Here is a 16,528-nt window from a genome sequence, read left to right as displayed (position 1 = left end):
AGTGACCGCCACAGTGTCGAAATCTTACCTATATGCAGAAGGGCCAACAGCAGCAGCAGAGATGGGAGGAGGGGATGCTGTCTTTCTACTAACTGGACCCACTGCTGACGTCATTCAGCCTTTATGTGCAGGTCCCTGTCAGATCTGCCTTTAAACATTCTTAAAAATACACCGCTCAGCTTTCATGTTGGGGCTGGTCGGTGTAGAGCTGCAATCAGAGGTATCAGCTCATGATTTACCACCCGCCTCGGGGTCTGACGTTCGGCACTGGTTCATTAGCATTAACAAGAGTACTAAAGGCATATCTTAATACTTCCTGCTTTTTTGACATGTGATAATAAATAACCAGCAGTGATCATATAACCTCTTATGATTACTCGAAACTATTGAAGAGCAGAGAAGATTAAGGATGTTATCAGGGAAGACAAGTGTCATATTGATTTATGAAACAGGTGGACGTTTTTAATACTTTTGTAATGCTTTTATAATGTTAAGCTTTATACTCAGGGCTTGGACATGACTTCTGCTCCGTATAACCTGTGCTTCTGTTTGGCTTGTGCAACGTCTCAAAAGAGATGTAAAAGATTACACTGTGTTCTGAGGGTTGTCATGACATAAGGAAAAGAGCTAGATATTGAGGAAGCGGAAACCACTGGTTTCTGAGTTTGATAAAAATGAGTCCTTATTTTGCATAGATCGCCTTGTGCAACATAAGGCACCTTAAAAGGCCTCAGACCCCGATACTCAATTATCATATACGACAGATAACGCATAGGTTGAATCAGATAACTCCCTTTAAGGAAAAGGTAACCCTCGACAAGCAATCAGAGATAAGAAGAGAAGGCATAGCCTGATGAAGGAGTCGAACTTTTAAAAACAGTGAGCAGCAGCGGTAACACTCAGAACACAGGGTGTTGAGCTTCAGTAGGATCTCTTTGTTTGTGTGTTCTTCCAAGATCTTGGCAAATAAAAGACCATTTTTTGCATCTCAAACTTCTCTCAGACTCCCTCAGGCTCACCTCAACCAACCCGGGGAAGTCAATCTGACTTCAACACTTTTTTGCTTATTGACATAACCACAGATAAGTAGGATAAAAAACAAACATAGACAAAGCTGCTATTATTCATAATCTTTAATAAAAATGTAGTTAAATTGGAAATATTTTTTGTAAAGCTTCATAAAAGTTTTCAAGAAAAATTAAATGCCCAAGCAGTACTTTAAATTATAGGTTTAAAAGTAATTGAAGAGGTTATATATAGATCAAACAACACATTTATGTATTTCACAGCTGAACATGAAAAAAAATTAAAGCCTAATAATTTGTCACCCGTGTCCTGGTGTAGCATCCCTTACCTGTATACTATAGGGGTTAATTTGAGCTAAAAGCTTAAGTCATAACCACATGTCTGTTAAATCATTCAGAGCAAAGTAATATAGATGTCTAAACTTGGAAACTATTAACAGTTAATGTTAATGACATCCCTTTACTTCAATATATTATGATGTAAATTCCCCTGTCCCCCTTTTTGTGTTCACTGTCTGGACAGACAGTTATAAATGGACCTTACAGTAGTTCATAGCAGGCTACAGCGAGCTGTACAAGTGATGTGGGAGACAAAAATGAACCAAAACAAAACAGTTTTACTGCAAATGGCTCGTTGTCTCAAGGGTTTGATACTGTCAAAATGGTGAAATCTGCTGGGCAACTTCTGGTATGGAAGGATGATGAAGACCATGATGAAACAGTAAGTCAGAGTGTAATTGGTCTCACTGATGTCATTACTGATATTTTGTCCAGCAAAAGTTAAAATTAAAAATGGATCCCTTTTAAACAGAGTTTATTTACAGTAAATATTGTGGCAGACTGACAAGCACATCCTGTGTTCAAAACCAGCATGCCAGAGCCTTAATCACAGTGGTCAAGTAATTTTTGTTGTGCTGAACAAGGCATCAAGACTGGAGATGGAAATTATGGATCACTTTGCTAATTTGAATTTTTTGTTTAGGTCAGTTCAGAGATTCTTTGTCAGCTGCTATGCAGTTCATTCATTTTTTTCTAAACTAAGCAGCTGAATCAAACACATATTAGTACCTACACGTGGGAGAGCACATCATCTTTCATGACAGCAGCTGACTGTCCTCAGTTCAGCAGTAAAGTCAGTTCTGGTTCAAACTGTTATGCTCAGTTCAGTATAAAACTTTATAGCAGCCTTGTATTGATGTATCGCACCATGATCCATTAAGCTTTTATTTAACCTGGAAGTAATGTGCTGCACACCATGGAGTACCCGTAGAGGGGAGCTCAACTGCTAAAAGCTATTGATTGTTTTAATGACAATGGTGATTCACTTCAAAGATTCAGTATGATCAGTTCCGCTTCAAGATTAGGTGTTCATACATGTACTGAACACCTCCGATACATCTGGTCTCAATACTTCTGCTTTGAAAGGCTGATACTGAGGTTGATGAGGGCGGTGAGAGTGAACCAAACAGTACCGTTGCTGGCTGGAAATTGCAGCCGGGTACATTTCTCTGTGGGTACATAACATATAGTCATGTGACCCACTGCACTAATAGTGTAGCTTTAAGGTATCTAAGTGTTCTTTTACATAAGATTGGAAAGAAAATTAAGGCATAGGCTACAATTGAATTGATTTAAGGGATACCAAGGGATGTTGGCATGGATTAAGAGATAATCAAAGTATTTTAAAAAAAAAATTTGTTTAAGGGATATTTTTCTTCACTCTTTGTGTTTGCATTGGGGTCATGGATAGGTCCAAAGGAAACACTGAATTGCCAGTTTTGGGCTGAAAGTATTGGTCTTTGAAAGTAGCAGACTGACTGTTAGTGCCAAGAAAATGACAAAATCAAATGGAAAAAAGTTTTAGATATTTTTTAAAATGTATTTATCTTTGCTTGACTTCATAGTTTTCTTTAATAACATTGTTTTTCTTATTTATTTATTTTTTAAATTTCACCCTGAAAGCTTCCCAGATGCTTTGGCTACAAACAGCAGATCCTTCCTCTGCCAATAAAGCAGATGTGAATTTGAGGGTGAAAGAGAGACAGGGAGACCTTAGGAGTTCATTTCCCTTCTGAACAAACATATAATACAGTCTGGCAGCAATTGTGAGTCCCTGCTCTCTTACTTCTCCATGGTTTTACAGCAGCACCATCTTGTGCTCTGTTAACACTACTGCAATAGGGCTGTCACTGACATGGGCAACAATTACTCAAATGTCGTATACATTCTTGCATAATGTTATGTCGCAACTTCTGAGTCAATAACAACTAAATAGCATAACTTGTTAAATAAAATGTGTTTCTAAATAAATGGGTAACATAGTGAATAGAAATGGAAACATAATCAGTTAAACTGCATTAACAATGATTCCTTTCAAAGTAGTGTCAACTGCTTTTAATTGATGATTACACAACAATAGTAACTAATGACTAACTTAGATAGAGGGTAACCAAGTGCATTTACTCAAGTACTGTACTAGGTACAATTATAAGGTATGGTTGCTTTATTTAAGTATACTTAAATTTTATACTCATACACAGTATATTTAATTGATGACTATTAACAGTAACTTTAAGATTTTACTACCGTATAGTGTAAGATTGCTAGGGGTCTTGGTGGTTTTGTGGTAGACTGATGTCAGAGTGTTGTTTTCTTATATAATCTTGTATGTTTTAATTATTACTGAACAAACAACAATATCAATATTTATCAATAATCAGTATTAATCATGATTTATAGATTGTGTTCAGTACATGAAAGTTACTTAGAAATCCAAACAACAAAAGCATTTTCAGTATGATTAAAAAGGAAGAACATTTTGAGACAAAAGCTTTTGAGACTTCCTCAGTAATAGGCACAGGTGATGCATAAACTACATACTGATGTGATTTGCAATAATAAACCCATTAATAAAATTAATGACAAATCTAAAATAATAGCATTCAGCGGCACTTGTGAAGACCTTTCACGTTCATCCTTCCCTTGCACATTAACCTTTTAATCAACATTTATTCTATAGAGTCACTAAGTTCAATGACATTTTTATGTCAATCAGCTGTCTAATTCATAGTAGAAAGCTGAGTATCAATGCTTATTTAGGTTTTTGGTTCTATATTACTACTACTCATTTACACTTTTTATGTTTCTTTGATGTTTTATCACTACAATACAAAAAAATACATAGTTTTATTAAGTTTATAATCATGTAGGTTTGCATGTGTCCACTTGGTTAGAAATGTGTAACTCTGTAGTGATTAATACTGTCATTGTAAGACCATCATCAAACGTCAATATTTCTTGCCACTTTCTGTCACTCTGCAGATATCAAACATCAGAAATTGTTATATATAGATAGGTTTTAACAAAATAACAGAGACACTTACCAAATGCCTTGCGATTAAACTCAAAGGCTCTGCTTTATTTGAGACAGTCTACAGTGTTGAGGTTATTATTTTTGCGAAAATAAAAATTGTAGTGTTGTTTAGCAAATATTCCATCATAGCCAATAGTTTGGTGGTTAACAGAGGCAATTGGCTGACTAACAACCCATAGATGTTTCACTTAGGCCAAAATGGAATGTCCCTTTACTGCCGCATGATAGCACCAAGTTGGGTGTTGTGCTTGTCACAGACAAGCTGAACACTTGTCTGTGGAATCTTAATAACACACTGATGACATTCAGCACCCCCAAGCTCAAATGAAAGGTCCATTTCTCATTCAGTGAACGTAGGTAAAGGTTTCCCTATGGCCTCTATTCTTGGTAATGCAATTTTCCTGTGTTTGACAAATGGTATGCCTTTGGGGTTTTTAAGATTTTTGGCCTGCATTTTTTTGTTTTTCCAACTAATTTACCAGCAATTCAAGCAGTGACTACAGTAAAAATTACCATTAGTAACACCTACACAAATGAGTCATTTTGAATTATTTTACTCGTAGCCTGTGTCACTTTAATGTAAGTCTGACAATCAACATTTTTATATGCGACTTTGCAAGGTAACCAAAGACAACTTGCTAAGGTACAAACAAATTGGATATTTACTTATGGCACTGTAACAACAATGAGTAGGAGCAATATTTGTCCTACTTTTTTTTTTTTTTTTTTTACCTTGGATGCCTTCTTCTTCAGAGCCTGGGGGAGGGCCTTGTAGATTCTGGTCAAGTCCACCAGAGTCTCATTCTTTGGTGGTGTATGAAGGGTTGCTGCTGCTAATGTCCACCGCCCCAGCTTTTATTTCTTCTTCAGTCCCGTGCTTCATGCCTACAAAGTCATATAATAAAAATACATTTGGATGAATTGTGCTTTACAAAACAATACAATAGAAAATGCGTATATGCGTACATTTATAATATTTAAGTACCTAGGAAGCATTTTTAAGAGTGGAGACAACCAGAATGGATGAAAACAAGAACCACCACAAGGAACACACAGTACAAGTTAAATTTCAGCAGGAATGGCATCGATAATGTTGCGAGCTACTTTTACATGACTCGCTGTATATCTAAATGAAATGGCTGCACAAAAGGACACCAGTGCAGAAGCTATTGATTTGGGTTCTGGAAAGAGTGGAGAAAGGTTGTGGATTATGATCTCTATATACTACTAAAGGACTTGCTCCCCTGCCCACAAAGACTTCAAAGTGCCTCAGTGCCCAAATGAGTGCTTCCTTTTCCATAGAATATTTCAGCTCATGTGAGTTGAAACCATTTTCACTGGCCTGCATGAGCATTGTGCCAGCACCCATTTTACCAGCATCTACAAACAGTTTACAAGACTGAACCATCTGTTGAGCTGCTGGAACAGAACACAACAGTGACTGAATACAAACTCAAAATCTCTCTGATACTGAAGGGACCAGTCAAATTGAATCTTTGGAGTGAGTAGAGCAGTGAGTGGAGCAACTACTTTCTGCAAAATTGCTGCAAAACCCTTGATACTATCCTACCATACCCAGAAAGTGGGAACGCTCTTTTTTGGTGTGTGTGGTATTTTTTGTCAACTGCGAAAACCTAAGCGCTAACTGTGCGTACCTGACCATGGCCAGCTATCTTACCAAAGCTAATTGCTTTTGCCCTGGCAACTCACTCAGGTTAATGGTAAGATGAGCCCAGGCCAAATGAACAAACAGGGCCTGTATGTGATTAAGATGATTCTCCCGAGTATCACCGAAGATCACAGGATCGTCCAAATACACAGCATATCCAGCAAGACCAGACACCACTTTGTTCATCAGGTGCTGGAAAGTGGCCAGAGGATTACATAACCAAAACAGCATAACGGTATATGAATATAGTCCAGTGGGTGTAATTAAAGAAGCTATCTCAATAGTCCTAGGTGTTTAAGGAACCTTCTAGTAACCTCTTAGCAAGCCAGTCTAGCATAGCCCAGTCCTCAATATGCCAGTGTGGATAAGAGTCTGGCTTGGTTACCAAAATGACTTCACAAACTGTCTAGCTTTTTCACCAACAGACAAGGGGAAGCCCAGCTAGAATAGCATGGTTCAGCAATGTTATTTTCCAAGACGTATTGGATTTCTGCATCTACCTGCTGACATTTGTCTGGAGATATACAATAAAAGCGTTGCCTGACTGGCTCAGCCCCTCCCACATCACTGCTGTGCTCAATCAGATGTATATGAGATGGAGTGTTTTAGGGCTCATTTGTTTCTGGCCCTAAACACGGACACAAACAACAAGATGGTAAGGAAAAAGTGGGTTAATTGTAGGATTAAGTACAAAGGTTACAATGGGGGAGATGGGTGGCAGGCTGAGGCAGAGGGAAGGCAGGTGAGGACTGAGCGACTGTGCAGGCTGAAGTGCTAGAACAATCTGGTGATTAGTGGGCAAAGAGCTGGCGTTCTTATATTGCTGGGTTGATGAGCTGATTGAAGACAGGTGTGGAGATGAAGCAGGAGCCATGAGAGGGACACCCTCGCCCAACACACACACACAAACACACACACACACACACACACACACACACACACACACACACACACACACACACACACACACACACACACACACACACACACACACAGACACAGACAGGGGAGTTGGAGACACGAGGGAGACAGGGAAGGTCAGAACCTGGCACACAAGAGCGCGCAAGGTAAGGTTTCATCAAGTTTACATGGCACATCTGCATTTGCTTTGCACATCAGGCTGAATTGCTACAGTGGTTAATGAGGAGTAAACAAGTTTACATACCATGGCTTTAGTACAACTCAGACAACACAAAATGATCAAGAAAAACAACAGTATGGTCCCAATAAAAGGCAGAATTAGCCGTAAAATGCCTGCACCCCATGATTGGAAAATGTCAGTAGGACTGGATCTGTCCTGCAAAAAAGATATGAAATGGTTTAAAGCAGAAATAAATTCTGTTAAATTATCTGTGGCATCTAGAATCAAAGTAATACATGATCCACCTCAATTGGAGGTAAATAATCATCGTCCTCTTGTTCCTTCACATCTTCAGTTAGCATTGGCACTAGTAATGCAAACTCTTGATTCTGCCAAAAGGTTCTATTAGCGAAGTGTTTTCTGTCTGCGTTGGCTCCACTAAATCAGTCATATTTACTTTCTGGGTAACATTGGAGGTTTAATGACCCTCCAATGGGTGTTAAGAGAGAAACAAACATGGCCAAGATGAGAGGCTCCATTTTGGCCACTGCCTTCTTACGGTGTTGGTGCCTTTTTTTAATATGTGATGCATGGATCCAAGTTGTCCTCTCCTTCACTTTAACTACCGTTTGTGTAGAGAGGATGAGCTGGTATGGACCTCTCCAATCTCCAGGCTGGAAAGGGTGGGCTGTTTCTCCCTCTCTCAGAGACGATGGAAGGGCTTCTTTCACCTGTGCAGAGATAGAACTCACAATACGGGTTCACTGCCTACAGTAGGCCACTATGGCCTCATCTACAAGAATCTGTTCAGCAGGCGTTCCCCTGTACAGGTTCTGAGCGATTGGCATAACTCTGCTTGTCAAACCTTCATGTGGAGACAGACCTGTAGTAGAATGATATCTTCCCCTCATATACATTAATACAAGAGGGAGACGGGAGACCCAATCTAAACGTGTCTCTTCCATCATTTTTGTTAGCTTATTTTTTATCCCGCCATCGCTCTTTCAACAGCATCCCCACTCTGAGGATGTTAAGCACAATGCTTCTTCAAATCAATGCCCAATTTTTCTGCCAAAAATTAGATAGTATTATTGACAAAATGGGACCCATTATTAGATGACGATTATTCTGGAATTCTCCAACTTGGAAGAATTTCCTGCAGCACATGTTTAACTGTTGATTTTGAATTTGCCTGTCTACACTGGAAAGCCTCTATCCACTTAGAGAACATATCTACAACAATTAAGCAGTATTTATATCCTCTATTAATGTTGAGTCAGTGTGTACATATGCAAAGACAATGTCGGACTCTGTAGTTTTCTCTTGGCCCCGGCCTAATCTGACCAGTGATGACATGTATAGCCGCATGTCATCATTCAATCGCTGGCTGTCGAGGTGGTGTCCAGCAAACGACGTGGACTTTGTAGATAACTGGCGGACTTTTTGGGGAAGCCCTGGTCTGGTTAGGAGAGACGGCGTACATCCCACTTTGGATGGAGCAGCTCACATATCTAGAAATCTGACTGAGTTTATTAGTAGACCAAAACCATGACAACCCAGAGTTGAGACCAGGATGCAGAGTTGCTGTTTTACACACTTCTCTGTGCTTCCATTACAGCAGTCACCCACCCAAAACCCCCATAGAGACTGTGTCTGCCCCCGACTACCTGAATTAATTAAATCAAAAATAAACAGAAGACGAGTTGTACACAGAAATCTAATAAAAATTAAGACCACCACTGCAGAAGTACAACAAAACAGGAGAATTAAATGTGGACTCTTAAACATTAGATCCCTGTCATCTAAAGCTGTATTAGTAAATTATCTCGTATCAGATCATTATATTGATTTATTTAGTCTTACTGAATCCTGGCTGTGTCATGACGAATATATTAGCCTAAATGAATCCACTCCCCCAGTCATATTAATACTCACATTCCTCGAGGCACCAGCCGAGGAGGTGGAGTTGCTGCCATTTTCAACTCAAGGCTAATAATCAACCCTAAACCTAAACTCAATTATAACTCATTCGAAAGCCTGGTTCTTAGTCTTACACATCCATCATGGGAAACCATAAAGCCTATTCTATTTGTTATAGAGTTTTTATCCACTTTAGTCCTTGGTACAGATAAAGTAGTTATAGAAGGTGATTTCAATATTCATGTGGATGTTGATTATGAGCCGTAGAACTACCTTTATCGCATTATTAGACTCTATTGGCTTCACAAGTGTAAATAAACCCACTCAATGTTTTAACCACACCCTCAACCTTATTGTGACTTATGGCATCGAAACTGAACATTTAATAGTCTTTCCACAGAATCCTCTTTTTATCAGACAATTATTTATTAACTTTTGAATTCCTGTTACCGGACTACACACTATTAGGCAAAAATGTGTTTTTGTAGATGTCTATCTGATACTGCTGTAGCTAAATTTAAGGAACTGATTCCATCAGCACTTAATTCATTGTCATGTTACAATATAACAGAGGACTCCTATGCTAACTTTAGTCCCTCCAAAATTGACCATCTTGTTGATAGTGCTGTAGGCTCAATGAGAATGACACTCACCTCTATTGCCCCACTAAAAAAGAAGATAATAAAACAACAGAGATTAGCTCCATGGTTTAACTCTCGAACCTGTATATTAAAGCAAACTATGACTTGAAGACTTGAAAGGATATGTTGTTCTACCAAAATGGAAGAATGCTGCTTAGCCCAGCATGATAGTCTTAAAACATATAGGAAGGCCCTCTGTAATGCCAGAGCAGTGTATTACTCATCTTTAATAGAGGAAAATAAAAACAACCCTCGGATTGTTATAGAGAGTTCTAGCTCCATTGATCCATGTATTCCTATAGCTTTCAGTAGTGACGATTTCAGGAGCTTCTTTAATGATAAAATTCTAAAATTCTTACTATTAGAGAGAAAATTCACCATCTCCCTTAGTCTTACCCTTAGTAAGCACTTCTTTAATAGATGTATACAATATGTCTTTATTAAAAGGCTATGTACCGCAGTCCTTTAAAACAGCTGTAATTAAACTTCTTAAAAAGCTTAATATTGATCCAGATGTTCTGGCCAACTATAGACCCAGATCTAACCTTCCCTTTCTTTCTAAGATCGTTGAGAAAGCTGTTGCCAACCAGTTGTGTGACTTGAGAATAGTACATGAGAATAGTTTATTTGATGATTTTCAGTAAGAATTTAGAATGCATCATAGCACAGAGACAACACTGGTGAAAGTTACAAATGATCTTCTAATTGCATCGCACAAAGGACTTACTTGTCTTGTTAGATCTTAGTGGTGCATTTGATACCAATGACCATCATATCCTATTACAGAGACTGGAACATTTAAGTGGCTTTAAAGGAACCGCTCTAAGCTGGTTTAAGTCCTTTTATCAGATCGATTTCAGTTTGTGCACATTAACGATAAATCATCCATATACTCAAAAGTTAGTCACGGAGTTCCACAAGGTTCTGTGCTTGCACCAGTTCTATTCACCTTATATATGCTTCCTTTAGGCAATATTATTAGGAAAAAAGCCATAAACTTCCATTGCTATGCTGATGATACCAAATTGTACTTGTTAATGAAGCCCGATGAAACCAATCAGTTAGCTAAACTTCCAGCTTGCCTTAAGGACATAAAGACCTGGATGACCAGGAACTTTCTGCTGTTAAACTCAGACAAAACTAGTTATTCTGCTTGGCCCCCAACACCTCAGAAACACATTATCTTATGATAAAGTTATTCTACATGGCATTGCCCCGGCCTCCAGCACCACTGTTAGGAATCTCTGAGTTATCTTTGATCAGGATATGTCCTTTAACTCTCACCTAAAACAAACTTCGAGGACTGCCTTTTTTTTTTAACCTACGTAACATTGCAAAAATCAGGTACTCCCTTTCTCAAAAAGATGCAGAAAAACTAGTCCATGCTTTTGTTACCTCTAATTCCTTATTATCAGGCTGTCCCAACAAATCTTTAAATACTCTCCAGCTGATTCAGAATGCTGCATCATGAGTACTGATAGGAAGTAGGAAAAGAGATCAAATTTTTCCTGTGTTACCTTCTCTGCATTGGCTCCCTGTAAAATTCAGAATAGAATTTAAAATCTTCCTCCTCACCTACAAAGCCCTTAATGGTCAGGCACCATCATATCTGAAAGAGCTCATAGTACCCTATTACCCCAGTAGAACACTGGCTTGCTTGTGGTTCCTAGAGTCTCCAAAAGTAGAATAGGAGACAGAGCCTTCAGTTATCAGGCTCCTCTACTGTGGAACCATGTGCCAGTTTTGGTCAGGGAGGCAGACACCCTCTCCACATTTAAGAGTAGGTTTAAAACCTTCCTTTTTGATCAAGCTTATAGTTAGGGCTGGCTCAGGCTTGTCTTGAACCATCCCCTAGTTATGCTGCTATAGGCCTAGACTGCTGGGTGACCTCCCATGATGCACCAAGCTCCTCTCTCCTCCTCTTCCTCTCCATCTGCAGGCATTCATATTGCATCAGTGCTTGTTAATAACTTGACTTCTTCTCCTTCACGTAGATTTTTTCTTTCTCATCTCTCTCCTATCTCCTCCTGTCGCTTTCTGCAGGTATTTCTGCCCCTGGTGCTAGAGAGTCTGGATCTGTGACTGCAAACCACCTACTGCCCCCATGATCCTGCTCAACACCCTCTGCTTAAATTATTATGATTATCATTACTATTATTAGTGTGTTAGTTAGTTCTGTCTTATTAGTATCATTATTCACCCTATTATTATAATTGTTAGTTTATTATTAGTCTCATTATAATTTTTATGTTGTTCCTGTGCTGTGCTATGTTCTCTTTCCTCCCCCCTGATGTTGACAAGCTGATGATGTTGAATGGATGGTTCTTGAGATGTAAAGAAGCCTCTATTATTCCATAGTGTCCCAAAGTCATGTACAACCCAAAAAGCAGACCTACTGTCAATGTAGATATCGACAGATTTTCCAGCTGCAAGAATACATGCCCTTGTTAGAGCAAATAGTTCAGCCGCCTGAGCAAAAAGATGAGTTGGGAGTCTTGCAGATTCCACCACGTCATTATGAGTGACAGTAGCATAGCCAACAGCTCCAACTCCTTCTACTCTTTGAGCTGATCCATCCACATAAAAAAACAGATCAGGATTAGGAAACCGGGGGGATAGAAAGATCCCGGAAGAAGAGTGGCTGGAGTCAAGACATTGCTTCTATCCAAAGTGACATGTGGCAAACTCAAGATGTCGTAATAATCAAGAGTGGAAGCAGGAGACTATAGTCAAGCCCAAAGCACACAACAAATCTCTACCTGCCAAATTCACTGGACAGTCTATGACAATGGCTAATGACTGATGTGTATGCGGAACATCAAAGTCTTCAACTGGACATGTTTAACTCATTTCACACTTTAAAGGTGTTCCTGAAACCCCGATGCAAGTCTTTGTTTTTTGAGACATCTGAAAAGCTTTGTTCTTGACCTCAGTGTCAACTTGGTGGCTCCTGTGTCAGCCAGCATTTCATAGGTGGTACCATGAACTTTGATCTTAAATATTGGGAGATCTTCAGACTTATAGTGGAGAGAAAGATAGAACAGTTCAGTATCTTCCGAATCACTTGTTTGAGGTTTTTCACTCTCCTCCTGACAAGTGGTATCAGGAGTTGAGACCTGTGTAGTCATGACAGTTTTGATGGTTTATCCCTGTCTCCAAATGGTCTGTTCACGAACATATTGCCAGATGATGGGTGCAACATTCCTCATTCATCATCAGACACCTCTGATATCGTAGCTATGCAGTTTCTAGCAATGCGGCCCACTTGATGGCATCTCCAGGAAACATCAGCTTCCTCTCTGTTGTCATAGGGGAAGCTCTTACCTGTACCTCATCCATGGTCTCTAACTCTGCCTCTGTCTCTGCATCTGTCTCTGGCAGGTGGAGCATAGTAGGCCAGTTGAGTTAAATTGCACTCCTTTCTGCATAGTTATTGGGCTTCATGGCCTCTTGAGGTATTTGCATAGATATCTTTAAGGCTTGGTCTAACAATCCAGTATAAGGTGGAGGTTTATGGCCAGCAGGTGGCATTGCAGTAGCTCCTTTGCTGTCTTCCGCTGCAGTTCCACTTTGGGTGGAGTGTATTCTCTGTTGAGCGCTGTTGTAGACGTTGTTGCCCACCAGGGGGAGCTTGATCTCCCTGCTGTGGGGGGTGTTTACTTACAGGGCAGTCAATTTCATCAACTTTATGAACACTAGAACTGTTTTAAGGCGGCTTAATGTCATCTGACCTGTTTGACTGACCTTTCGACCAATGGCATCCCAGACCCCAAGAAACTCTACCATATACTATACTCTACCTAATCCCTAGTCAGGAGGCCCTGTGAGATTAGGAGGATCTATAAATTTATGCAATAATGTCATAAAGAAGTTTTCAAAAGAATCATCTCGTGGCCATCTTGGTTCAAATTCCTATACATGAACACAAAATGGTGTAGTGTGATAACTTGAGCCTTTGACAGCTTCAACAAGGGCTCTAGGAATAATCTGATGCTTCATCCAAACACAAAGAAACTAATACTTTCAAACTTTTACTCACTTTCTCAGTCCTCCCTCTATTATCTGCTTCTCTCTCCCACAATTTCAAACTTTCAAGCCATTTTGTTCACTCAACATTAACTTTTTTACAAGCACATGCTTTAACCTTTTTAATTTTACCCTCAAATCTCTTTGCCAACTTTTTTCCTCAAAGTTCTAAGAGAGGCATGCTGAAAACTCCCACACTGAGGAAATCCTAATGTTTTATGCCATTTTGGCAAGAACTGTATGGCAGTAGAGCCATATTTATCATACATAACTTTTACCTGGTCCCCGAAGGTTGTTCTGATGGGGGTTTTTGGCACCCATGGTGATCATGTTAGAAAAAGGTATAAATGGTAAATGGACTGCATTTATATAGTGTGTTTCTGGTCTTATTGACCACTCAAAGCACTTTACACGACTGCCACATTCACCCATTCACACAATGCTTTTTCTATACAAACAGTGCTTTTTTATACACTCACACACACACACACAATACATCAGAGGCAATTTGGGGTTCAGTATCTTTCCCAAGGACACTTCAGCATGCAGACTGGAGAAGGCAGGGATTGAACCACTGACTTTCTGGATAGTGGACAATGCCCTCTACCTCCTGAGCCACAGCCAGGCCGTATTTATAACTATTATTATCATTATTTAATAATCCTAAACCATAAATGGTCTGATTATTCTATTTCCAATAAAAAGAAAAGGGAGAAAAGGAAACAAGGAAAGTGGAAGGCCAAGAATAAGATTCTAAAGTGAAAATGACAAACACAACATTGAAATGTAGTCATGTAATAAATCTAAAACAGTATAAAGTTATTGTATTTAGTTTTTCCCTCAAAAATGGTGAAAAGCAAAGGATCATTAAACCGGAATAAAACTTTTATATGAGGAGTTAATTTCAACACCACAGACATGGCCAAAGGGAAAAAAAGGGGTCAAAAAAGGTATCAAATCCAATGCAGTTAACCAAGGCAACCACACAAAGCACTGTAATGCTATTTTTCTAATTGTGAAGCGTCTCACCTCTCTTACCAAGAGACACCCCCTTATCCTTAGCAATAAAAACTGTGTCGAAGACCAGTTATATAGAATAACTATAGAACAATATAGAACAATCATCTATCTCTCAGCACGCACAGGCACACACACAGAGACACACAGTAACTTAAAGCTGGACAGCTGCTGTCTTCTGTCTCTCTCCTCTTTCTCTGTCACATGCACACATAAGGGTGACACATACAAAGAACAGAGACAAAAAGGAGCGGCTGGAGGCCTCACACACACATGCAGACCACAAACACAGATACTGACCAGGTCAAAAATTTCTCAAGCATCGATGGTAAACACAACATCTAGTACTTGCCAGTTTTTCCAGCCCTGAAATTCTTTAGTGGAAATCTGCCCTGGCAACCAATGGATACGTATCTCTAGGCGGGAATCCCTTTCACCCTATTTCATGCGCGCTTTAACAGCTTCACCGAATGGACCCATATAGGCGAGAGACCACCTCCCCCTATTTTCGGTGCACTTTAAGGCCAGAAAATCCCATGTTTCTCTCCCTTTTTCAGGCGAGTCCCCCCAGTGAATTCCCTGTCCCAAGCTTGGAAACAACAAACAATACAACTTCAACCACAATAAGTGCATGTTTTAAACCTAAATCCATAAACTTCAGAAATGCGATCACTTACTGTGCTCCACTTACTGGAAGGAGAACACTGAGCATCTCTGAAAAAAACCCCTTGTGAGGTTTGAGGATTCGCAATCAATGTCCTGGCCAGGGAATGATGTCCTTCCAGAGGACAGCCACAGGATATTGATCTCGGTGAGACCTCCAAAATTGTGTGGAAGATTTTCTACAAAGGACAAAATTAAACACAAAAAAACCAAAACACTGGTATGGTTAAAGTGAAATATATTGTAAGTTACAATATAGGAGACAAACAAACCTTATCACAATAAGTCAAAGGAGAGTCTCTCTCAATAGAAAGTCTTAAAATCATCTTTTATAGTGTTTCTTGAGACAGAGAACTTAGTCCGAATTGGTTATCTTTACTTCAACCCAAACACATAATCCAATAAGATAGAAACATATATAATGTTGACGCACTACCCATGCACTGGCAATAGATTGAACCTCAGACAGGCATAGCTTGGTTTATTTCAATTCATGGTAAGGCGACAGGCTGCTCCATATATAGGCCCCCTGGACTCATAAAAAAACATCTGTCTAGGGCCCCTGGGAGAAACCTTGAGACTTCTATAGGAGCATCACCAAAAGTGAATAAATGATAAACCAACTTTTCCTTCACACTTGATACAACCGCTGCCTGAAACTAGTTACATAGTCTATTCGGGTGGTTGGAGGTTTCTCAGCTGGCCTGTCACTTCGTAGAGAGGACAAAGGGCCCCGTACTGTACAACTGACGACAAGTTCATTTGGACTGAGAGCTTTATTGGGTCACTTCTTCCCAGTCATGGGACAACTCAGTACAATATGCACGCATGAGAGTTCAAGGTTTGGTGAAACCTTTCAAGAGCTCCTTGACTCTGGGCTGGGTAAACACTGGACTTGCTGTAGGATGAACCTCTGACCAACCAGTCTGTCATCCTCTGTTAATTGCCTTTTTCTCACCTGATAGCAATATACAGTACTACTTCCTGCAGAACAGTATTGTCCTAATAATGCATCAGAGGGTGTTTTTCTAAGCATCACATTAGAGATCTCAGGGATGTTAAGTTTAACAGCAAAATTATCTGGAGTAAAATGGCTGTCCTCAGCTCAAACAG

At 39.6% G+C, this 16,528-nt stretch overlaps 1 protein-coding gene across 4 annotated transcripts in view; it reads right to left on the bottom strand.

Moving 5' to 3' along the window:
• The window catches only part of slc18a2 (solute carrier family 18 member 2), a 59,169-nt gene extending 43,640 nt beyond the window's left edge, over positions 1-15,529 (bottom strand). The window contains exons 1-3 of one of the 4 annotated variants that reach the window (XM_040138521.1): positions 15,444-15,529; positions 5,131-5,283; positions 29-208 (exon numbers count right to left, since the gene is read on the bottom strand). The gene's annotated coding sequence lies outside the window, so the exon portion shown is untranslated. Of the gene's footprint in view, positions 1-28; positions 209-5,130; positions 5,284-5,383; positions 5,590-6,108; positions 6,847-15,443 lie in introns of those variants that run through there. The other 3 variants (XM_040138519.1, XM_040138522.1, XM_040138520.1) reach the window with 3 other exon arrangements.
• Positions 15,530-16,528: the final 999 nt, after the last annotated feature.

The sequence above is a fragment of the Xiphias gladius genome, chromosome 11 (assembly GCF_016859285.1).
Source record: "Xiphias gladius isolate SHS-SW01 ecotype Sanya breed wild chromosome 11, ASM1685928v1, whole genome shotgun sequence".
Taxonomy (NCBI): Eukaryota; Metazoa; Chordata; class Actinopteri; order Istiophoriformes; family Xiphiidae; genus Xiphias; species Xiphias gladius.
The sequence above is the reverse complement of the archived record's forward strand: the minus strand, read 5'-3'. Positions and strand labels throughout refer to the sequence as shown.